Raw genomic sequence first — 25,775 nt, 5'->3', positions numbered from 1 at the left:
AGGTCTTTTGAACCTCTTTTTAGCCTTTCCCTAATGACATCTTCCTCTGTGGGAGTGTATTGCCACCTTCCCCACACATTTATCTTGTTTTCACTCCTCCGGGCACTTTCTAGTTCTGAGTTGTCAGCTGGGAGGATTAGGTTTACCTCACTCGTGTTGCTGTGGGTAAGGGCGGGAGAGGGGGCGTATTACATAATTAATCCTTCCAACTTCACTTTCCGCAGCTCCAGCCCACTGTTCTCACGTTTCTGTTTTGTTTTTATACGGAGGAGGTGAGAAAATAATGCTGGTGTGTGGGTGTGTGTTGCTCGAAGGATTTTAAGGACCAGAACAGGCTTGCTGCTCTCTGAACAGTTTGAAATAATTTCCTCTGGGGGTGCCAGTGGAGACCTGAAGAAGAGGTTTGAAAGATTACTTTCGATGCATATTTTAAGCACATAGCCAGCTCAGATGCTACATCAGTAGCAGATTATGATGGAGCTGGGGTTCTGAATTTTTGTCCCCTGCAGCCTATTTTAATGTTTGTTAATTAGAGTTTATCCTCAGCTGACCTCTGAAATACTAACACACCGTGAAGTACTGCCAAAACGACAGGAGGTCCCTGGGCACACAGGAGGCTGAAATATTCCCGGGGGTGGGGGAACGGAGATAGAGAATGTGAATTAAAGAGCAGAGAGCAAAATTATTCTCCTACCCCCAGGGATGAGGCGGTGGGGCCAAGAAAAATAAGCAAATTTCTCCCTTTTACTTGAAGGACCCTCACAAATTCTTGTTCAGACACAGATCAGTAGGTATGCAATAGATTTCAGGGATTTGTAATAAATCACACAGGAGTAAGCAACCCAGGGAAGCAGAAGGTGTGTGGTACGCTGAAATGTCAAGTGACAATATGAGTATGCCATAGAGGGCACAATGGTACCATATGGAAAGGTTTCAGAATGTGAGAGTATATTATAGACACACATGCCATACAGCCTGAGACTGGACCTCTGTGAGATACTCCGCAGAGCCTTTTGATCATCTAGTTTTTCACAAGCCTCTGATTTCCTACTACTCCTTTCACCTCACATTTATTCTAACACCTTAAGTTCTTTCATTAGCTCCACACCACTGCTAATTTTTTCAATAATCATCCACACATCCTTTGTTTATAAAGTAGAATTTTATTTCACACCTTCTAGGCATGAGGCTCAAATAATGACGGAAGTGGAAGCAGGCCATTCCCCCTTTTCTTTGGGACGTTCATGGAGCTCTTGAAAATCTTAAAACCCTTCAGACATGAAAATCCTTACAGCTATTGCCAATAGAAGCTATTTTAGAGTATTCTAAAGCTACCCTCACAGTCTTGGGCTATGGAACTCCTTCTCATTAAGTACTTTGGTTTCTGGGTAGAGGGATAAGGAAAAAAAAAATCTGCAAATAAAAATTCAATGTCTCTGCAATCTTTGTGACCATGTTTTTCTCTGCTATGTCATGAATATCTGGTAGGTAGTGAGTGCATGAAGTTTTAGTTAGCATGCATTTGGACTAACCTACATAGTTTTAGTGTGTCTTCTCTATTTTCAGGTGATACACACAGCTAAACTTACCCTAATTAGATCCTTTAAAATAAACCAGTGTTCTATATAGAGAAAAAGAATTAGATTTTTCAAACTACTCCAGGACATATTTTCCAATTTTCTCTGACAGCTGGATCTGTATTTCTGGTAGAGCTCAATCACTCTTTAGTCAGCTAAATGAGGCATCAGATTTTCAAAAGCACTCAGCAACTGGCAAAACTGGCAGGCAGAGATTTGATTATCCTTCCTGCTTCTGCTTCAGATACTGCACGACTTGCCCTGGCACCTATTCTTGTCCTCCTCCACCTCTTTGTCAACACAGATGATACCTGACTGCTCATCCTTGAATGTGGTGCTGATGCTTTACAGATACCAGGAAAACCTTCCAGTCTCATGGTTTCCAGCATAAGGATGAATGTTTTAGTCCTGAGCTCCTTTGTAAGTCTGCCAGATGGTTGGTGTCCTCACTCCTCCTTTTATGTTCTGTATGTGATTGAGGAAACTGCTTTGAAAACACACACCATTTGCTCTAATCTGTTTTATTCCAAAGGGAAAATTATTTGTCCTTCAGGACTTTTTTTGATCAGTCATGGGTAGAAGTTATTCCTTGCAAGAATCAATTAGCAATATCAGTTAAGAGGCTGCAAGCAGTGTGTTTACACATACAGATGTCTGTGTGCATACACAGATACTTGGCCAGACCTTCAGTTTGAATACGGGCCTCAGTACAAGTTCCTGTTGATACTGAAATTCACAGGAACACTGAACTTGAGGAATACAAGCTTTCATACTGTTTAGAGGACAAATTCTGCCCTCAGACATGTGAATATAAATCCTGCTGACATCTGGCATCTAAGGGTGCTAGTTGGCCATTGGAGCTGAGCTTGGGAACATATTTCTGATCCCCTGTTTTGTTAGATCTCAAGAAAAAGAATATTGTCATGAAGAAAATGCCATGGTAGTAAACGTGCATTTGCAACAAAGCCAGGAGATGTCAAAAGCGTCTTCTGAATTTAAATATATCGTGTGTAAGTACCTGTGAAGGTCACAAAGTATTACAAATGGAGTGGGGTTGTGCTGAAGAGAAAATGAAGTTTCCATTTATTACTTCAGATTTCCAATAATAGCAGCTGTGATTGGGGCTGCTTTGCTACTTGCTGAGTGTGGCAATAATACTGTGCTGGCCCTCAGAAGATTCAGACTTATTGCCAGCTTTGTCATTAGCTTGGGTGAAATCCAAATGTCTGCGTTTAAGGTGGGATAATCCTGTGCATCGATGTACAGACTGAGAAAATGTGTAGCAGTCCTGATGGAAAGCATCTGGGGTTACGGGGTGGGGGTGGAGCTAGGCTGAATATGACTCATCGTGCTTTCTCACTGCATAAAAGGCAAACTATATAATTATCTACATTAAATGGAAAGTGGCCAGTAGAACGAGGGAAGTATGATTCTCTCTCTACTGGTGAGACTGCATCTTTGATTCTGTGTCCAGTGCTGAGTCCCCTGGTTCAAGAGGGAGGTGGATACATTGGAGATGGTTCAGTGAAAGACTGCTACGATGGTCTCGTAGGGCACTAACCTCCGAGGAGAGTTGGGCTTGTTAGGTTTGGTGAAGAAGAGGTCAAGGGGCACCCAGTAGCAGCTTACAACTAGCTTTAAGGATTGTAACTAAGATGAGCCAAGCTCCTCTTGGTACAGTCAGATGATATGAAAAAGGGCAACAGCTGAAAGTTGTGGCTTGGGAAATTCAGATTCAATATTTGCAAAAGCCTAACCTTTCTTTGTGCTTTATACATCAAGGAAAGCCTTTTATTTTTTTTCAATTGCCACATCTATGCCTGAGGATAACATCAGTGAAATATGGGATCTGCTAAAGATAAAGCTAAGGACATACATGAACAGGAGAACATCTTTTTCCTCTAATAAAAATTTTCTCCCCCAAATAATTTTGTGGGGAAGAAGACGGAATGAAGTTGCTGCTGTGATGATTCCAATTGAAGTAGGTAAGACACTGACAATTTGGCATCATTTCAAGTAGGAGGCAATAGCAGTGCTCCAGTCAAACAATGGACAGGAAATAAAAGGATGAATAAGGAGAGTAAGAGAAAATATGAATAAGGAAGGAGGTCAGGTGGAGGACTGGCAGAAGAGGACTGGCAGAAAAGGTGAAAAAATGTGTAGCGAAGTTCTTCATAGGGAAGTACGGGGTAGCTATGGTAGGCAAAGAAAAGCAGCGATGACAAGGCTGAAGACAGGAGAGGGTAAAATAGCACTTTGTGTGCATCTGGGCACACAACTTATCAGAAAGAAAGTGAACTAATACTCTCAGAATCACAAACCCATCTTTACTGAAATGAAATGGAAATCGCCATCTTCCATCCTATCTTGTCACTTTCTGCTCTTGTGTGATAGCTTTTAAGAAACTTTCCTTTCTGAGAAAAACTCCCCCTTCTACCTTATATTGTGTGCTGGAATCTAAGATGGAATTTCTATATTTAAAGACAAGACCCCTTTCTGTTTCATCTGCCCTGCTTTTCTCTCCTGCTGGATTATAGCATGCTTAGCAAGTCTGAGATGAAGACCAGGTAAGTAAAAATGCCCCTATTCATTCAAACAAGATGTTTTGTAGCTTTGTAAGTATCAAATCTTAGTTGTTTCTTTTCTTCTTAGGCTACAGTCTGTGCTTAAACTTTTAAATTGCTGTGTCACATAGAGTTAAAGGAATTTAACTAGACCACAGGCAACTTTGCAACAATTGGGGTTACTACTCTCTTTTCTTTCTTTGCACAATGGCAGGCACTCTGTCATCTTGGTTTCTGTCACTTTCTGGTTTGCACCTATTCTTAAACTTTCTTTTTCTCTTTCTCTTTCTTTTTCTTTTTCTTTTTCTTTTTCTTTTTCTTTTTCTTTTTCTTTTTCTTTTTCTTTTTCTTTTTCTTTTTCTTTTTCTTTTTCTTTTTCTTTTTTCTCTCACCTTTGTTGAGGGTTAGACTATTGATTTCTTGCTAGACTGGAAAGTACTAGAGGTATTTACTTGCCCCCTTCAGTGATATGCATAAGGCTTTGGGAGCACTCTTGTAAAGCATTTTAACTGGAAGATCTATGAATATCACTCAGATGGCTCTGTTGGGTCTGGCAAATAGCCGTCTGTCTGCTTGCTTTCTCTTCCATAACTGTCTTATACAGTAAGCCATGCTGCTATGTGTCTCACCTTTTCCTGTTGTGAACAATTTTCTTCAAACACATGCACATGTGTTCGGCTGTCACTGTCGACAAACAATCAACTGTAACTATGATAGTGGGTTGACATTTTTTTTCTTCGCAGTTTGGTATTTTCCTTCCTCTCCCATTAAGGAAAATTGCCAAAATACTGCAGCCTCCCACGAAAACAAGAAAAACAAGAAAGTCTGATCAGTAGTGCATGTATTTCATGAACTAAGAGTAATGTATCTTGTTTTCCAGAACCAGTCTAGTACTTAGCAAAAGTGAGGTCATACTTCTTTACAATGTTGCCTGATGATGGTCCCCAATAAATTAAATACAGTCAAGCTTTGGCCAGGTTATAGTGTAGAGTCAGCACTCTGAGGTGCCTAAGATGATGATTTTTCTGGCTGCAAACAGAGCTCAGCCTCCTGGGTTATTGATCTGGTTTTGAACTTTGGCAATTGATGTGCTTGTGGACTCTGGCAGAATCTAGAGATTCTGACAGTTCATCTATTGTCCCTGCCAGAGAAAAGATCAATTTATTTATACTAAACTCCGCATAATACAGGTATAGTTGTGTGACCTAGGTGTTAATGGTGCCCATCTTCTCTCTTGCTTCAAACTAAATAAAATAGAAGATGGTAGAAGCAATAGAGCCAAAATTGAGAAGTACATGAACTTTATATGTGGTATACTTATATTTTCTTTCAGAGAAAAGAGAGCAAAGCATTCAGAGAGCAAAGCATTATTTCCCTGATTCTTGCTTTACACTTGTGGCACAGAGCTCAAGTGAATTACATGCAACATAAAACAAATTCCAGGAGGGCTGGGCCAGAGCCAGTTTTCAGGTCTATTTCAGTAACTGACAGGATCTTCCTGTCCATAAACCTAAGAACTGGCAAGCTGGAAAAAAAAAAAAAAGAAACAAAATTCAAGCTGCTAATTCAAAACAGTACATAATTAAAAATGGAGGATTTAGAAATAAAGTGATGCAGAATTAGAACTCTTCCCCTGACTAAGATAATTTTTGTGATCCATTCGTTTTCATTAAGAACACTACCTACTACAGTGTGGAAAAAACAAGAATAGAATGGATAAGTTTAACAAGAAGGGTAAACTACTGCAACACCAAATGAAAATGTTCTTATCTTTACAGCAGTCTTGGGACCTGCAAGATGTTTGACAAAATATGTAATCTCTTAATGACAAAAAAAAAAAAAAGAAAGTGGCACATTCTCTCCCTAGTACATTCTAGAAATACATAAAAACGATCATTTATAAGTAGTAAATCCATGTGTGTACCAGCTTCCAAGGAACTACCAGCTTGGTGAGGAGGAGAAAGGAAACCTACAGCAATCTAACCCACAGAGGGTTCATGTTACAAGTAAATTTAAGGCAGGTTTTTAAAATGGCATATGAACAGTCATGTTCATTCTGTAAGAGCGTGAGCTCAGGAGGAATTTGAGACGTACTGGACTCAAAAATAATATGCTGTTTTGTGTCTTTTGATATCAGGATGAATTTAAAAAATCAACAAACACCTTAAACTGCAATTAATCCTATAATGGTCCCTGTAAATTATGGTCAAACAGAAGTATAAACCTTGAAGAACAATTTGAATGGGAAAGCTCATTGAAGTTTCTAACACCTATGGGTTAGAAGTGTTAGATTTTCATCTTGTCTCTGCCCCAATTTACTAGATGATTTTATCTGCCTTCCAGTTTTGCAATCTATAATATTAATATCTAAGTTAATATTAATCTATAATGTTAGCCTGCATTTTGGGGTGTGGAGAATTAGTTGATGGCTGTACATGCTGTGGATCGTACATGTTTAGAGACAATACAAAAGTCTCCCTAAGTGCAAAGTATTATTTAAAGCACTTCTTATATGTAACACAAGGATGGGAGAGACCACCTGGATTTTCATTTCAGGTACTGTAATGGGTCATCATCAGGTATTACAATCATGTTTGTAATAGCATTGTAAACACTCATACACTGCAAACTTGAACTATACTAATCATCCCATACACTGCAAACCAAACATGCTTCATTGTCCAGTACAATCTTACAACATGCAGTACCAAAGAGCAAAAAGTCATCAACCTGTGGTTTGCAAAAGGAAGAGAGCAGAAGATATCGAGCACATGCATGGCCAAGTAGAGAGTGTTGTCAAATAGGGTAGCCTAATCTTGGTTACTCCCCAGGGCTGAATGTTTTTTATATGTTTTTAGATTAGATTTTTAAAATTATTTTGCCTCTCTGAATGATACTCTGCCATATCTAAAAGCTGTTTTATCTTTATCACAGCTACAGTTGTGAGTGAAAGACACAAAAATTCTCCTATCTGAAAACCCGCTAAAAGGAAAGCAATCATGAATGGCCCTTGTGGCAAGATTTATGAAATTTTAATTGTGATATAAGATTCAAATTCAAGTTCATCATATAGATTTTGACCATTGCAGAAGCCTGGGAAAACTGTAAGATATGAACGTACTAATCAGGATATTACACCATGGCTTGTCACTGTGCTCTCAAGCCTGGTCATCCTGACCTCTGAGCCATCAGTTCCTTCTGTACTCACAACTAATTGAAAATATGGTTGTTAAAGACTAACAGTTCTGTATATGTAGTGAGGATGATTAGTGTAGTATAAATACTGACTGTTACCAAGAAGTGTGTTGCTGATGAATGAATTTAGAAAAAAAAAAAAGTTTTACAGTTTACACCTGGTTTCTCAGTTTCCTAAGCACTGTCATTCCAGCAATCTCTTAATTCCCTAACTGACATATCATATACTGATATATTCATTCACAACAAGTTACATTCACAGTGCAGCTGTGTATCTTGGCTGTGCCAATGTGCATACTCAGCACAATCATTAATTCTTTGGGTGACTGAGGAACTCTACAGATAGTTTCTGCTGGCTGAGACAACTAATTTGAGACAATGGATTGACATGATATGAGGTGGCTGACTGAACTTCTAGTTGCCTTCACAACAAAGTATTTGACAAACCATTGCAGAAGCTCTCCAAGTGGGAATTTCAGACAGTCCTGGAGATTTCCCCAGGCATTTCCTCCTGTGTGTAAGACAACTGACAGGCACTATTAGTATGGTATTGTCTCAGAGATGTCCCCAGGTAGTTGCTGCTGCAGGATTGACCAAATTGTGCTAGGTAAGATGCTTGTAACTTGTCATTAGAGCTGTTCTTGCAAATGATACAGAAATGATCGCACTAACACTTAAGACATCTAGACCAGACTTATGCATATAAGACTCTGTGTCAGCTGTATTATAAGAATTCAGCAGAGCAGCAGTTCAGTGAGTCTCATTTGCTTCAGCTGAAGATGCCTTTGCAAAGACACTTCCAACAGAGCCTTACAGTGTCACTATCTGGACACCAGCTGACCAACCCGTTTGAGAGATTTAATTTCCTATGTGAACATTTTCTTATGCAAAAAATCCCAATAAATCAGTATTTTCTTAACAAAACATCTATCTTATGAGTGTCTGTAACATCCATTCTCATGTACATCACCTCCATTAGAATATTCATTGGCAGAGGGGGAAATGTGTGGGGCTGAAAGTCCATGAGAAACTGGGACTGGCTCAGAAGCAAACTTCCTTAGAGAGAGGTAAATACCTACTGAGCTGACTAGAATAATTAGACTGGTGTTGGAGGCCCAGAGTTTGACCTCTGATATACTGCTATGGAGTTGTTAGGGATGTAACTTTTATTAGTTAAAGTGCAATTAGGCAGGTGTTATGAAAACACATATAATTGGCAGAAATAACTGAACTTAACTATTCAAGGATATTTGCCTGGCAACTCACTACACTAATCAATATATAGCGCCTCGGAGCAGTCCACCAATTACAATGTTAAATATCCAGGAGTTGCTCATCCACCTTAGCCTGAAGGGGAGAAGTCAACCTTCTGGAATGCCTAACTCCAGAGCACCTCCAGGGACACCTGGGACCAAGCTCACGTGGCCAGAACTGACACTCTTAACAGCCTACTCCTCCAGAAGCAAGCCATATATTTCTAAGTAGACACATACAAATAAACTGAAGACTAAATGTGCAACTAGTAGGTAGAAAGGTAAAGGTTGTTGCTTTATTCAGAAGCAACCTGAAAATTATATTTCTGAATCCTGGTGAGGACAACTGCTAGGTCATTGAGACTACTGACCATTAGGCAGGTTAACATGCATCTTATGCCTGAAAAACCATGGCCACAAATACTAGTATGTTTTCAGGAGCCAAATATGAAATTGTGTTTAATAATGGTACAGATACTCCTGAGGATAAGTGCATGTGAGTTATTAGACAAGAGTGAGAGGGTTGATATCTTCAAGGATACAGCAGCTATTACAAAATCACATAGAGATCAGTGATCATTATTGCACAAAAGGAGACTGAAACAGTTCAGGTTTAGTCTACCAAAGCAGAGGCTGAGAGGAAAGCAATTACTCTGTCAATACACTAGGAATAAACAGAAGACTAGGGAAACTGTCTCAGCTAAAGGACAAAGTTGACACAAGAGTGAAAAGGTATAAAGTTGCCACGATTAGATTTAGGTTGGAAGTTAGTAGTAGTCCTCTGAGCAGGAAGTCTGGAACAGCCAGCTACTAGGGCCAGCAGGGCAAGAATCTGCCTAGTTTTAAGTCTGCACTCAGTACATTATGAGCATGTGCTGAGGTAACATAAACGGATGCATATTTTTTTTTACTTGCCATACTCAGCACTGAGAAGATAATATAAGCACAGAAGAGATCAATGTCAGGTCATTGCATCCAAAAAAAGAATTCCAAATTAGAGGCTAGAGAAATCTTTACATGATTTTTCTATTTAATTTTGAACAATGTAAAACACAAGGCTACAATCAGCCAGTAAATTCTGCTGTTCCTGCATGGAGAAAAGCACTCTTAGTCACAATACCTGTAAGTGATTAGCTCTAAGTGCTTCTTTGAGATTCCCCATGTGTAAGAAAACTTTTCTGCTATCTCTGAAACAGTTACTGTGGAAGTAGCATGACAGGGCCTAAATGTAACAGCTGGATAGAAGCCTCCCAAGTTTATGATGTCTAGTATTTCGGGTTCAGGTGGGGGAAAAAGAATTTATGTCATGCTGCCCAACAACACCAACATCAGGACTTCTCCACAAAACATCAGCTCGAACTTTACCACACAGCAGATGAAGACCCTGGAATTTCCTAGAAATTGAGAGGTGAGTGGGGCTGGCAGGAATTCAATACCCACAGCACTGGAATAACATCAGTGAAGACACCGCCTTTGAAATAAGGCTGCTGGTTAAAATATGGCACTATACTTTGCAGGGGCCAATATCCATTCCTCTCCATATTGAAGGAATATATGAACAGTCTTACTGACCTCCACAGCAGAACTTCAACTGTTGACTCTCCAGTCATATGCACAGATTTAGGAAATCAAAGCTTAAAAGACATGAAAATCCTTATGCTTTTTGTACACTAGGGCAGTTGGTGCATATTTTTGGGTCTTGTCCATGGGCTACCACTAAGAAATTACCCTTTGTGGTAGGTATCACCTCTCCACCTTTACATGGATCTTGTAGAGCACCAACTGGTGGGGACGTTTTGCTTCATTATCGTGCTGTGTTCCAACTGCCAGTAACAATGCGATCATTACAGTGATGCATGATAAGCCCCTCTGTGTGCCTGAAAAACCTACTGAATATCCACATTGAATTAAAGACTGGCTAGAACATGAACATTTCAAGGTGAGGTGGCCTCTTGTTCAGCCTCATTGATCCCTAGCTCCATAGACATATTCATAGTGCCCACATTATTGCTGCAGCCCACTCCCCTAAAACTTATCTCACCCCAGACTTCTTAGGATGTGATCAGCAAACTTGTACAGTGGGAGTGCAAGTCTGTATTTTTTAATTTTATTTAATATTCTTTCTAGTCTCATTTAAACTTGCAGTATTAATTTCATTACCTCTTATTTTAAAAGTGTATTGTACAGGACTGCATGACCTGGAAATACTTGCATTAGAACAGGAAGACACGGCTTGCTTTCTGTCCAATCACAGTGCTCTTTGAGACCAAGTAGGAATATGAGGCTTCAAAAAAATGGAGTCCTTCAGGGGCGAATGGAGGTGAGGTAAGCTGATCATGTGACCAGAAGACGTTGCCAGGGACCAGCAAGGGCTGGCAGCTCCCTCACAGATGGCCAGCTGGAAGCTGAGCATGATACCAAGGCCAGAGGCCTCATCAGCTGGGGAAGCCCTGGAGGGCTTGGCAGGGAACGGTCTGAGCCATCTTTGAAGAGCCGCATGGCCAGGCAGGGAGGAATCCATAAACCTCCTTGGAAGCCCCAACATGCTTGACGTGGAACAATCCAAGTCATGCCTGGTGAGCCCCATCTGGCTTGGTGGGGAAGGTTCCAAGCTGCCCCCCGGGAGCCCCAGAGGGCACGGTGCAGAAGGGTTCTTGCAGTTTCTCAGGGCCCCCAGGTGACAAATGAGATTGGTGGAGAAGGGTCCAAGTCACCACCCCATGGGCAGCCTCAGAGGGAGGCTGAGGTGGGGAAAGGTTCAAGCTACCACTGGGGAGCCTCAGAAGATTTGCTGGGGAATGGTTCAAGATTACTCTGGGAGGCCAAGCTTGGCCTGAAAGGGGCAACTAATACCTAGAAGCCCTGGCAGGCTTGTCAGGGAAGGGGTCTTGCTGTCCCTAGAGAACCCCAGATAGCATGAAGGGGAAGGGTCAAAGCCACCCCTGGGTAGCCCTGGACAGCCTAGTGATGAAGGATCCAGGTGAGGAAGGGACTAAGCCACCCCTGGGGAGCCCTCAAGGCTGGGCAGGCTTGTTGGGAAGGATCCAACCCACCCTGGGGATCAGGTGAGGACTTTATGGGGAAGGGTCTGTAGTGACTTAACATTGAGGAGTTAGCTATCCACATAACAGTTAACCTGAGTAGGCACAAGCCTGTGCTGTGCTAGGCTGCATGTACAGCTTGGCCATCAGGCCTATGTTATGTTGCTCATATCCCTTGGCTGCAGGATAACTTACACAGTTGATTGTAATAGAGGAGCCTGTAGGTATCTCCCACTCTCTGTTGGCAATTACACCACCTGCAAGTCTTTGTCTTTACCTAAAAGTGCACCTAGGAAAGGTCACTCCAAAAGATATACTACTGGCACTAGTACAGGCAGGAGTGCCTAGGCAACAGATAGATGGCAAACCATCTCCTTGCTTGTGGGACTTGTATAAATAAATAAAAGCAAAGAAGGGGTGAAAGACTCCGTAGAGCATGGGAGAAACAGTCCCATCTGCACCACCCTCTGTAGACAGTGAAGATACATCTTCCTTAATTGTTCCCATATACTCTGACCTTTCTCCTTGGAAATGTGGGTAGGAAATGGGTGGTCCCTCTCCAGTATGGCTAATAAACAGAGCTAGCTGGGCAGGAGTGTCACCCATATGTTCCATTGCACTTGTAATACATTGGAGGTGCCATCATAAGCAACAACTTATGGCTCTTCTAGAGACCGGAAGAAATTACCTTAATCATGGAAATTCATCCCATTACCCTAAAAATAAACTGATGAATATTAACATATTCAGGGAGGTGAAAGAACCAACCAGAGAATTTTTTTTAACCTTGCAACTAGAAGGATATTCGCCTTTTATAGCTAGGGTGTGTTAGGAGAAAAATGTATCATGCCAGCTCTGACAACATGAAAGAGCTGAGGCTGCTGAAGTTCCATGGCCCCAAGTCCAGCCAGCAGCAAAGCTGAAACTGTATTCCCAGGAGGCACAAGCATGCAAAGCACACGTATACAACACATACATACACATATAGATGGTCAGTGATACAGATCACAGACAGACACATGAAGCACTCCCATGAACAGACAGCACCAACATATGAGCCCCGGGGCTGCAGCCCCACTCTATGTACTGGTACAGACCATCTCTCTCTCCCTCTCTCTCTCTCTCTCTCACACACACACACACACACAGCCAGAGCTGGCTGGGACTCCCCTGGTCTCAATAGCCAAGTGCCATGTAGCTCCCAGACCACTTCACCTACGTGCCAGCTAGTCCAGTTTGATCTTCACTAGTGCTTACACACTCGCTCACACACTTGCATTCTCTAGTTGCTATTGCCACAGACACAAGGGTTGCTATGACCCACTGTCCCACTCCAGTTGCTAGCGCTTAGATCCACTCACTCTGGTCTCTCCAGCTGCTGGTACCACAGACAAATAGGCCCCTCCAACCTGTGATCTGACTCCAGTTGTTGCTCTCCTCTCAGATCCCCACAGACACTCCACACACACCCCCCCCCCCCAAGTAGAGTCCCTTACCCAGGAAAAGAGTTAGAAATTTAATAAGAAAGTAGGAGAGACTGCACTGATCAGGCACAAGGCATGGCAAGCTGAGTGCACTAACAGCAAACTAATTGTACGCAACCAGCCCTTTTTATCCCCCTACCCATCCATTTTCACACACTTGTTCCTCCACAAATTACCTAAATTAATCCCTTTACTCACCTTTTGTTCCTCTTCTAAACATGCCATAATACTAATAATGTGCATTCCCAAAGTTCTCTTCCCCTGCATGCCCTATAATTCCCATGCAATAAACCCTCCTTCAGTTTAAAAAGGTAATCAGACTTGTTCCTGATGACACATCTTGATGGGTTTCGCACCTGAACAGTGGGGCTAATGGCCCTGTTGGGGCTGCCACAAGACAGGGTGTCCACTTCACAGGAGTCACTGTTCTTCTCTGAGCTTGTAGAGATGGGCCTTTGACAGGTTGCTCGTTCTCCCTGACAGAGGCCAGAGGCTGCAGTGAGCACCCAGTATACTTGACTATAACTTTGGTGGTCCTATCTCTAATGTCACTGCTACTCTACGCTTATTCTCACAACCAACACTTGTTTTACTTATCACTACTCTTGTATTACTAACTGTAGTAATCAGTTACTGAATCTGCAACTTACAGTATCTTGAAGGGATGATCAAGGGATGAAATGTAGTGATCCCACCTGAAAGGGCATTGAACTTCAGAGCTGGGCCCTGGAGACAGGACAGCCTCAAGGAGAGTGGAACATGATGCTGGCCTGCGAGGACTAGGAGGTGTGCAGGACTGTGAACCACACCAGCCTGCTGGGCTCCAGAGGAGGGATGACCTCAAGGGAAGTGGGGCACCACACTGGGCTCAAGAGTCAGGGTGGTCTCAAGGAGCACCACACTAGGCGCTGAAGAAAAGGCCAGTCTCAAAGAGAACTGGCCCACCTGCCAGGCCAAGGAGACTGGACAGCTTCCATGGGCACAGGCCTCCCTGTCGGGCCCCAGAGATGGCGTGGCCTCAAGGGGAGAGTAGCACCACACCAGGCCCTGGTTGCAAGGCAGCCTCAAGGGAAGAGGGGCATCCTCCTGAGCCAAGTCGGCCAGGCAGCCTTAAGAGGAACAGATGTCCATGTCAGGCCCCAGAAGCAGAGCAGCCTTGAGGGAAGACCTCCTTGCTAGAGCCTGGAGGTGGGGCAGCCTGGAGTGCTCTGGAGAACAACAGGCCTCTCTGATGGAACTTGAAGCAGGGCAACCTCAACGGGAGCAGGACCGCACTCGAGTTTAGCAGACCCCAGAGGCAGGGCAGCTAAAAGGGGAGTGGGCCCCCCACCAGGCTAGGTATACCAGGTGGCCTCAAGGGGAGCAGCCTCTTCACTGGGCCCTGGAGGCAGAGCAACCTCAAGGGAAGGGAAGCAGGGCACCATGCTGTCCAACTGTGCCCCAAGGTAGGGCAACCTTGAGGGAGCGGGACACAACACCATGCCTTGGAGGTGCCCCTGCCAGGTCAAGGACACTGGGTGGCCTCAGAGGGCCAGGCCCTGGAGGTGGGAAAGCGTTGAGGGTAGCGGGCCTATTCCAGGAGCTGGGGTGCCCTCAACACAAGTGTTCACTCCAGCAGATCCCAAGGTGGGGCAACCTCAATGGAAGTGGGGCACCTCTCCAGTCTGCAAGGCCCCAGAGGCAGAGTGTATGAGAGAGGAGCTGGCATCCTCAAGGCTGCCTTGAGAGGATTGAGGAACAACGCCAGCCTGCCATGCCCCAGAGGTGGGGCAGCCTCGAGGCCTGATGGCAGGGTGCCCAAGAGGGGAGCGAGGCTCTACACCAGCCTGCCAGGCTGTAGAGGTGGGATGACCTTGACAGGAGCAGGCTTTGTCCCCCATCCTGGAGGTGGGACAGCCTTGAGGGGACCAGGCCTCCTTGCCAGATCCCAGAAACAGGGCAGCCTAAGAGAAGCAGGGCACAATGCTGAGCCCTGGAGGTGAGCTAGACTGAGAGGATCAAGCCTCTCTGCTGGGCCCAGGAGGCAGAGTGGCCTCAAGGGGAGCAAGGGCACTGTGGTGGCTCACTGTGCCCAGGAGGTACAGTGACCTCAGTAGGAGAGGGGCAACATACTGGTTTGCCTGGAGAGTATCTGTTAAAATATGTCTAATAAAGAGAGAGACTCCAATATGACTCTCAACTATATTTTATCTTCTTTGGTTTCTCAACACTAAATATTTTAAAATTTGGCTTTTTGTTGTAGAAGATTTCAGTTTCAATGGTTTCCAAGTGAAAAGAGTAATCAGTTTCTATGACAGAATAAAAAATCTGCCATTCTCACTGATTTAGATTTAGGAGTTTTCTTTGCCAGGTTGCAGCTGATATTCCATATTGACGTCTTAAAACGCAGGATTTGCATTTTCGCAACCAGGCGCACTCTGTTGCCAATGTATGTTAAGTAATGTCACTGTATATTTACCCCAGGGAATAATACCAGACCACTATAGCTGAATTCAATCACAGAAGTGATGACAAGTCAGTTTACACCTTAACAAGAGAACATCACATTCCCAAAAGCTATGAAAAATTAACTCTGCTTATCATGCCACACGCATTGCAAAGTAGAGCTGTACCACGACAAATTGTATTATTTGTGTTAATTGTATTACTATGGTATTTTTCTTGATTAAATACAAGCCAGTAGGATATGGTTTTAACTGCTAAATGTTGATGCAGCTCAATTTTTACTCCCTTCAGCCCTGCCTCTTCTCTTTAAGACCTGCTAGGTATATTTTGCTCAATGTTGGCCATCTGCTCCCTTCCTTTCTCCAGGCTCCCCTTGTTCCACAGAGAACCTCTATGACCTGCTGCAATTTCTGGCCCGAAGGCAGGTGAGTGTGGGTAGGCTGACCTTGAACAGAAATTGAAGACAAACTACTTCAATCAAAAATAAATGTTGATTTTAACAGTCAACTGTAAATAAAAAAAAAGACAAATGCAGCAATCCTGATTAAACATGAAGGGCCTGAGTCTCAGATCCCTTGAGCTAAAGGTACAAAGCACAGGCCAGACAGCACCAGAATGTTTCACAGACACCACTCATGAGGAATTGGTATCATTGAAGCTAATAACAGGTAAGGCTACAAAAGCCTTCCACTAGAGGATGGTAAGAATGCTGACTCCATTTCAGGATTACACATTTTAATGCAGTCTTTTAGGCAGCAAATATTGGTTACGTAAGGACTCTTCCTTCATAGGTAAGATGAAAGAATCTCTAACTATCTTAAAATGATAAATGAATCTTCCTTTCTTATCTTGACTTCTTCTCTTTTTGACCTGTACAACTTACAAATCCCAAGAAATCTGTCTAATCTGTTTATAAAGTGTCATATTAAAACCTATGCTAGACAATGCAGACTGATGTTGCCATTAGAGATAGTAGATCTCTGTGTGTGCTGATAGGAACGGGTTGAGTTCTAAGTGTTTTGTTTTCTAGGGAATTTCAATGGGAATATATATTTGATCAAAAAAAAATTAATAAATTTAAGACGTGTTTACTTTTTGAAAAACTGTAGATCTTTCTGTCACTCCTCCATGTTAATGGTTCCTTAGCCAAGAAAGGCATATTTATAGCTTTCTCCATGTATTCTTTCCCCATAAATTAATCCCTCCAAATAGACCCATCAGAATTGTTTTCTTTCTCTCTTTTTATACTGTTTTGTTATTGGAATATCTGTCTTTAAGGATATGTCTAGAACTGCCCACAGTATAGTTCTGTCAGCTCCAGAGGGAGAGAGACTACTGCTGTGTGTTTTCAAAGTTCAATACCACAGGCCTTTTTTGCTGGCATATTACTTTAAAAATTTGCCTGATTTTTAATTCTTCACTTTGATATTCCTGAATTTAGTACTGTTGAACTTCTTTCTGAATATTTCCTACCAATCGCATATCTGCCTCCAAAGTTAAATTTTCTGAAACCTATTAGGAGGGTCTCACTGCTGTGTCACTTTAAGCACACATGAAATGCTCTAGGTTAGGACAAAATCCACTCCCCTCCTTTTTTTCATGGTAAAAAGAAAATGAAAATAATTATATTTTACTTACTTGTCAGAAATCATCACTCACCGCAGGTGAGTAAGCAAACAGGAATTTTAAAGAAGAAATTAATATGCAGTTTTGCTCTAGAAATGGCTATCTAAAAATGGCTCTTACGCAGCATGTTCTTGATGTTGTTGCAGGAAAGAATGGGACTGTGATACATAAGGCACAGATACAAAATATAGAGCACACAGGAGACTATCAGATTCTCAACTCCTGAGACCTCTCAAGCCTCTGTATCAAAAAGGATCATTAATGCCTTGGGCTATTTTAAACCCAACTAAACCACAATATAACTTCAGTATTATTGTATATTTGCATCTTTGATTTCAAGGTGAAATTTAAATTCTTCGTTCTGACAAATAGAAACAGGCCAACCCACCAAAACTCCCCTAGTTTTTAATCAAAGCAAATATGCTAAACAATATCTGAGACAAAGAATTTTTTTCTGGAGATAATCATACTTTCGGAGTCTGTGTGAGGACTGACAATACAAACATAGTTTGTGCATCAGTGCCAATGGGATGACTTCTACAGTCGGTGATTGAACTTTTGCAAATGCAACATATTATGGTCTTTTTCAAGAGTACAAGTTTTCATCAGGTCACTCCATAAGAGAAAGCACATGACCCCAAAGCAACATCAATTTATTAACAGAGCAAATGAGCTAATCAAATTAGACACACTCTACTTTGTCATACATAAACGAATCTCAGAAAAATTTCAAAGCACTCTGCTTGTTCCTACTCCAAGTGTATATTTCTTTGATTTCAAAACAACTGATCACAGCTTTACTTCTCTGAGTTCTATTTAAAGAACGGAAGTGCAGTCTGCAGGATTAAATACCCAGCAAATATAATTAATTTAATCAATATAATCAATTAACCAACATGCCATAAAAATCATCATCTAAGGAAAAGGAGAAGCTAGACCAAACCAGATTCCTTTTTCAAGTTATGGCAGAACCTCACAATGCAAAGAGACATTCAGTGACAATTTAGTGAAGAACCTGGGTCTTCATAAGCAAGCTCTGTTGTTTCCTTTCTAAAGGAGTATATAGCATGACCAGCTCCCTTCTGTCCTTGTTGCTAGAGACTTTTAATTCAACCACTGAATAAAAAGAAGACAACACATGTCCATTTCTCAAACTCTTCAGTTCACAGCATGATATTTTAGACCAAACCACTTCTCTTGGCAGAGTATTCTAAGCTACAAGGTTTCCCACTGAAGTGGTTGATATGAAGGCTCATGTTCCCTTTCATCACCCTTACGCCCACAACAGATACTAGTAGGGTAGTGACTGAGAGGAAGAGTTACAGACAGGAATCTCTTGAACTGACAAAGCAATAGTCAGCAGATTCTTCTGTCAAAGGCCTCAGATTCCACAAAAACTAGTTTCCAAAGCTTTTCATCTCATATAATGTTAAGTTCAGTACATCTTCAAAAAAGGGTAGCCTTTTCATATGCATGTATTCCTTTGCTTTAAAAAGTCTAATCCCAGAATATACTGTCAGTCATAAATCTAAGCACTTTGTTACCTGGAGAACTACTGTTGCTAGTAACTGTGACTTCAAATGTGCCGGCATTAACAAACGTGAATCAGAGAAACCTTTTTGCTATGAGAAAACAAAGTCATCAATTGAAAATCACTTTCCTTAGGAAAATATATTGGAATGGGCTCTCTTTTTGACAAAAGAAACTTTTGCTATTGATTGTGTATACATCTCTGAAAATGTAACTCTTTTAATTGTAAAAACATAAACTGTAAAAGCTGTAAGTTAAATATTAGGATTCTGTCAAGAAAAAAAGAGGTTGAGATTATATAATCCAAATAATGTTTGGCTTTCAATGCCATTGGAAAACATATTTTCTCTTCAGGTGTAACTAGGTAAATTAAGCTTTAATCATAATTTTTCCAGATTTACTCTGAGAATTTTCCCCTAAAAATAAACTCTGAAATTAAATAGTTCTTCACAAGTGTTATGTTCTGCTTATGAACATTTTAAAATGAGGTAGAACTTCTCGCAACCTCATAAACATCCATCAAAGCCGGTGATGATCAGATTCTGTGTAGAATACATCAACTGACAATTCATGTGTCTCACTGACTTCTGTTCAGGTTTCTCTTGTTCCCATCAATCAATCAGTTGCATTTGGCAACTAGTTCTGTGTCCTCTAGATACCGAAAGAATAGTCACTTCATTTGAGTTTGTTCATCTAGGGCTGCTTAATGTTTGATTTATCCAAAATGGAAAAACTGACAGGTCTTGTTAAAAAAGAAACAACCCCAAAATAAACCTAGGGGTTTTTTTTCCATTAGATCAGGCATGGTGATCCAAATCAATGTATTTCTCTTCTGTAACTACAGCTAATAGTTATCTTTCTTACTAAAAGATTCCTTTTCAGTGCCGGTAATTTGATAAACTACTTTATTCTTATATAGCCAACATCTTTACAGCAGCTTCACTCAAGCATAAAATAATTTAAAATCCTTTCTTTGAATCTTGAGTTGAATTCCATTTCTTTTCAAAATGCTGCTTAATGTATATGATGAATAAGAAAGTTTTTCATCTACCAAATAGGAAATTCACCATTTCTAAAGACAGCTAAAATGACAAAAGAATCTGATCTGAGTGCTTTAACAATCATGTTTTAATGCATGATTGCTTTAGCAAATTTACAGAGACAATGTGTCTTCCTGACTAGTGAAAGAAAGGACTGTATTATACAAACCTAGGAATAAACCATCCTTGTAAAAGAAGGTAGCTAAACAGTACAAAATGAACAGCAAGATCATGTGAATCAAGGTTTCCTTCTTCCAGATATTTTAGAAACACTCAAACTGAGCTGTTTCATTTATCTGGATTTAATTTATTCTACTCTGCAAAACAAGATGAAAGAGTCTTCTCTTACAGATCTCACTAAGGTAATTCCAAAGGTGATTTATGTGAGCCTATTTATGCTGAAGTTTCAGTTCTTACATGAAATAGATTTGACCATTTGTAGCTGTGGATCAGCAGCAATGATAGAAAGAAAAACCATGTTACAATTGGTTGAACCTGTTTAAAACAAAAAATTGCTTTGGGAAACTTGAAAAAGGCCAATAAACTTCCATGTGCATGCCCCTGATAAATTCTGAGCTGGAATCCAGGGTTTGCACAGGAACACTACATTTGAATTTAAGACATGATTCTTACCTAAGCTTCAAACTGTAATCACTCACAGGGTAAAAGCAGATAAAAATCCATTTGCATGTTTTCAGAAATTACATATTGCTCTATTTACAAGAACACAATCGATTATCTCAGCAGCTAACTTATCACTCCCTACTCAAGCCATGTGCTTAAGTGCAGTATGACTCCTTGTGGCAACAGGACCAAACCTTGAGTAGTTATCAGAAAGGCCTTGGATGAAACAGGCTCTGAGAGACAACTGAGGTATCTTGAGAGAGCCCTGACAGAATAGAAACAAGACACTTGCAGGAGGGCTACAGGAAAGTCTGCACAGCTGCTTCCTTCTTTACTATTGAATCATTTCAGCCTCCAGAGCTGTCAGGCTAGTGCATGACCAAGTCCTAAAATCCCCTTAAAACCTCCATCTGATTTTGCTATAAGCACGCTTTTGCTTGGCTTGCCAAGACTTCCGATGGAGTATCGTAATTAAGAGGCACAATTAATTTGATATACAAAGCCTCCTATGCTTTTTTGACACCTGCTTTGTAAAGTGCCTCTCACTAGGGAAAATCTAGCAGAAGCATTTTTTTCATTGTGACTTCCATTTTAACAGTTATTCAGTATTGCCTTGCAATATGCTGAAATGTAATTTTTTTTTTATTAAAGGCACATCGTTTTCTGTCCAGCTCTCCATTCTCTGCACTTAGAATAAATGTGTTGGGATCATCAGGACAATCATTGGCTTTGTATGGCAGTCCATTTTGTACACTGCATTACACATATTAGCTATAGATTTTATTTTGGCATTCAGCATTCCTACATAGTTTGTTCATTGGTTCTTTTGTAATGCATCAAGTGTCAGGGTTACTGTCATATGCATATTTGATATAAGCATGAGGACAGGAAAGAAAAGGAGGCTAAGGACCTGGTTTTTTCTTTTGATAATTCCTTCAGATTTTTTTAGGAATGTGAAAGTATCATCAAGAATTAACCGTTTAACTGAAGAGTGCTCTCTACTGTGAGAAGCTTCTGATGTTATCTTCATTAGTTAAGTTTCTTCCACATATTTGGCTTTTTTTTTGTTATTGTTTCTTTTTACAGATTAAATTTTGATGCATTTAGGCGTTCTGAAGCCATTATCTTTTTACTCAGATATTGAGATGGTTATTCACATTTGACTTGCCATATAACATAATTCTGGTAAGCAAAAAATAATGTCAAACCAATATAATTTCTATTATTTTATATTACTTACTGGCTTTTTCTTTTCTTTTTTTTTTTTTTTAAATAGGAATCATTTACTTACTGAAAGCAAAATTAATTAAAGGAAGTAACGTTCACAATTTTTGTGACACTGGTTTCTGTCTTTTCAGAGTACCTTGAGCTGAATAACTAGTTTGGGATCTGGCCAATGGTAACTGATGGGTGCTCTGTTTTTCCTAAAGTAAAATCACAGGATTGGCAGTAATTTATTTCAAAGAAGATTTTTACCAAGGGTCTGGAGGCAAAGATCTTTTATTATTGACAGAATTTAAACTGGTTCAATTTAGACTGAAGTCAGGTTTCACAGAGAGCAGTGCAATGAAGTACAAAAGGAAAATACTTTTTGTGCTTATCTTTTTGGACTGACAATATGAGAGAGTCATGAGAGGCAGAACTTTTAACTCTAGCTCTTGAGAGGCAGAAAACATACTTATGTGGTAAGATTTCAAATAAATAGCATACAAGAGATCTATGAAATATTTTTACAGTTTCTGACTAGAAATTGTATTTAATATGTCTTAATCTTATGATTCACTTCCCAAAGTTTTTTAGAAACAACTGAAATTGGACTGCTGATGTTATTTGATGTGGACCATGCTGGTAGACACTCCAGTGAAAAAGTGATCTCACAAAGATAATGAACGTTCAGAGGATCCTCAAAATTCTAAGAGCATAATTCTGCAGGATATTTCGGCAAATCCCCACTCCTCTCAGAAGGTGTAACTAATAGAGGGTATTTCCATTCACCCTGTATATCTCATAGATTTTTGTTGTGCTTATGAAAATATCTGAAACATGCTTAGTCTAAAATAAATGTTGGTCACTACCCTTTACTAGTGACACAAAAGACATAACAAAACACAGGTCCAAGAGGAAAATAAAACCACATCACTGGGAGATGCTGAAAAATTATATAAAAGCTGTTGGTGTTGTCCCAGAATCTGTGTTCTTCTACCTGGTGTGCAATGAGCTGGAAACCACACAGAGTCGAGATATTTGTTTAATCCATACCTGTGCAGAGGTGGTACAAGATGGTAATTCCACAAAGCTAGCACACCGCACACAGGCAAGAGACATATTTATACACTTTAAACTACACGAATATGTTTAATGTAATGACCACTGGTTAGTTTCTTATCACTTTGTTCCTCATTGGTTAACAACATGCCTCATCTCGATTTAAAGTTACAGTTATTATTCTGCGCAAACTCAAAGGGTGGGGGTCTTATCTGAGTAGGGGGCTTTTTCTCATCAAGAGGTGTGGTTTTCACATTATAATGAGCTAAATTCATCTAAAGGGCACAACTTGGCAGTCTTTATAGTATCTCAGAGCACATGACCAAGGGAGGTTTCCTTTTCCTCAATTCAAGGTTCCATCTGTTCTTTTCTCTTTTTCATTTTGCAAGGCTCTACTATCTTTGAGCCTATTATCCCCTCCCAAGGCCTTGTCCTGTGAAATGTTTCTTTTTGTTTTAATCTTTCATCCTTGATGCCTTTTGAAAACCTTTAAAATTCATGATTTTTAGGAATGGTCCTTTTTTTTTTTTTACAATATATGATCAGCAAGGCAGGTGTTGTGCACCTGTGAAGCAGTGAAGTGAGAGAGAGATGGTTCTTTCTGGATCTCAGTGAGAAAGGCCCAACAGCAAATGGCTTACTCAAATGGCTGTTTTCATAAGACAGAATATAAAGAGGAATATAGATAGCAAGTATATCTTGCATCCCTTCAGATGCTGGATATCCTGCATTCATACAGCATCAGACAAACCCCGGATGGATTTCTTCCCTGTGGCATGCTACTCAGATTCCATCCATTGAGAGTAATGCCTCCTTTCTGGTCTTTCAAGCTATTACATATTTTCTTGTAAGAAAACAGCTATATTCCTAAAGGAGGTTCACATGGGAACTTCTTGCTGTACATTTAGATAAAAGCAAGGCCATACAGGTGGTGTAGTAGCCAGTACCAAGTGGAAGCTGAATGTAGGCTCCTCTGTTACAATAAGCGGTCTGAGTTTATCCCGTGTCCAAAGAATTTATGCAGTACAACACAAGCCTGAAGGCCACACCTATGTGCAGCACAGAGCACAGCACAAACCTGGGTCTATTCATGTAACTGTTATGTGGATTCCTCAATGTATAGCGGTCTCCTGGTCAGGATCATTACAGCAGGTAAATACATTTTTTTCTGAGACATTAATAAAAATAGATGATTAGAGATATGTTTACTTGAGGTTATCTGCTACATAAATTTATGTCTCTGCAATTGCAAATACATTTTAGATAGCTGATGAAAATAATCATATTTTACTTGCATTTCCCTCCTAGTCTTTACTTTTCATAACATTTCAATGATTATTTCACTCTTAATGTTACCCCTGTCCTAATATCTGACTACTCAACCAAAGTCAAGCGCCAGTCATTACACAAATGGTTATACTTGGAAGAGAAATTTGTTCCTTCTTCAAAGGCTATAGTTTTCTCAGAGATAAATTGTCTGATTTGGATGTATACTAAGTTCCCTTTACAAAGCTTTGATTGTGAAAGTCTTTAAAGCAGCTGTAGGTATAGGAGACACTTTCTTTTTTACACTGTACAAAAAGCAAAATGCATGAGAATCAAAAGATGGTTCTTACTCATCACAGGCCCGATGAGTAAGAAAAAAATTGAAAAGAAAGGAGAAAAGAAAGGGGGTAAAGCAAAAGCTGCATGCACAAGCAAAGCAGAAATAAGGAATTCATTCACTACTTCCCATCAGCAGGCAGATGTTTTGCCATTTCCAGGAAAGCAGGGCTCCATCACGCATAACGGTTACTTATGCCATCGCTCTGAATCTCCCCCCTTCCTCCTTCTTTCCCTCAGCTTTTATTGCTGAGCACAACATCATATAGCATGGAATATCCCTTTGGTCAGATGGGGTCAGCTGTCCTGGCTGTGTCCTCTCCCACCCTGTTACACACCCGCAGCCTACTCACTGGCAGGGCTGTGTGAGAAACAGAAAAGGCCTTCACACTGTGTAAGCACTGTTCAGCAATAACAAAACCTTTGGTGTACTATCGACACTGTGTTTGGTCACAAATCCAAAGCACAGCACCATATGAGCTACTGTGAAGCAAATGAACTCTGTCTCAGCCAAAACCAGTAGTGTATCAACAGGCACCGGCATTTACTTTTCATGGTCCACTTCGTGAATTGAACTGAGTATGTAGAGGCCAACTTGTTCTCAGTTAGGGCTCTAGCAAGGCACTGTCAATCATGGCCATGTGGTTGCAGTCTCTAAAGAACTGCAGAGAGCTTAGTAAGCTTTCAGGGCCTTGGATCACTGTGACACACAAGGTGTATGCGACTCTCTGTGATCATACAGGGTGACTTAAGCTAGGGCCAGCCCTAACAGTGAAGAGATTATAACTGAAGAGTGCCTAATATCTGTCAGGTAGTCCCCAGAGAAGTGGCAAAGATTAGCCATATCTGATAAATACATCCCCATGCCCTCATCCTAGTGAAGGGTTTGGGGAACTATGTCGGGGGCTGGGGTCACTGTGGCTGAAGGTGGTATCAAAAAAGTCTATAGGGCTGTGACCTGTTTATAGGCCACAACCTCCTGGAGGTTTTGGAGGTCATTCTAGAGTTGTGGGATAGCCCTAGGCTCCCGACCAGCCTAGCGGCTAGAATCCATGGTGCTCAGCTCATGGCTGAAGATGGTCTAAGCTAACAGATGGTGGGGAAAATGCTGTCAAGATTACAGGGAATGTTACAAGCTCATCAGGGCAAATTGAGCCTGGTGATGCACCGAGAACCCTGACACACAATAATAATGTGGTTTTTTGACCTGCTACAATAGATTCAAGTGGACCCTCACTCTGTAGAGACACAGAGTGGGGCAGGCAGGTAGAGGGAGCAGTCTGGAAACTTTTGCATGCCACAGAGACCTTCCACGTGCCAATCAGAATACTATGTAGAAACAGAATCGGACAATAATGTAAGTCGGAAGACATCTCTGAAGGCTGTTGAAGAGAAATTGTGGATGTCTCATTGTTGGAAGGGTTCAAAGTCGGGTTGGATGGGATTTTGAACACCTGATCTAGTGAAAGATGACCATGGCAGGGTGGTTGAACTACATGCTCCCTTCCAACCCAAACCCAAACTGTTCT

General features: G+C 41.0%; 1 long non-coding RNA gene across 1 annotated transcript in view; it reads right to left on the bottom strand.

Annotated features, from left to right (window-relative positions):
- Window positions 1-25,775, bottom strand: part of LOC141944780 (uncharacterized) — a 196,901-nt gene that overhangs the window by 115,227 nt on the left and 55,899 nt on the right. The window lies entirely within an intron of this gene.

This window comes from Strix uralensis, chromosome 5, assembly GCF_047716275.1.
Source record: "Strix uralensis isolate ZFMK-TIS-50842 chromosome 5, bStrUra1, whole genome shotgun sequence".
Lineage (NCBI taxonomy): Eukaryota > Metazoa > Chordata > Aves > Strigiformes > Strigidae > Strix > Strix uralensis.
The sequence above is the reverse complement of the archived record's forward strand: the minus strand, read 5'-3'. Positions and strand labels throughout refer to the sequence as shown.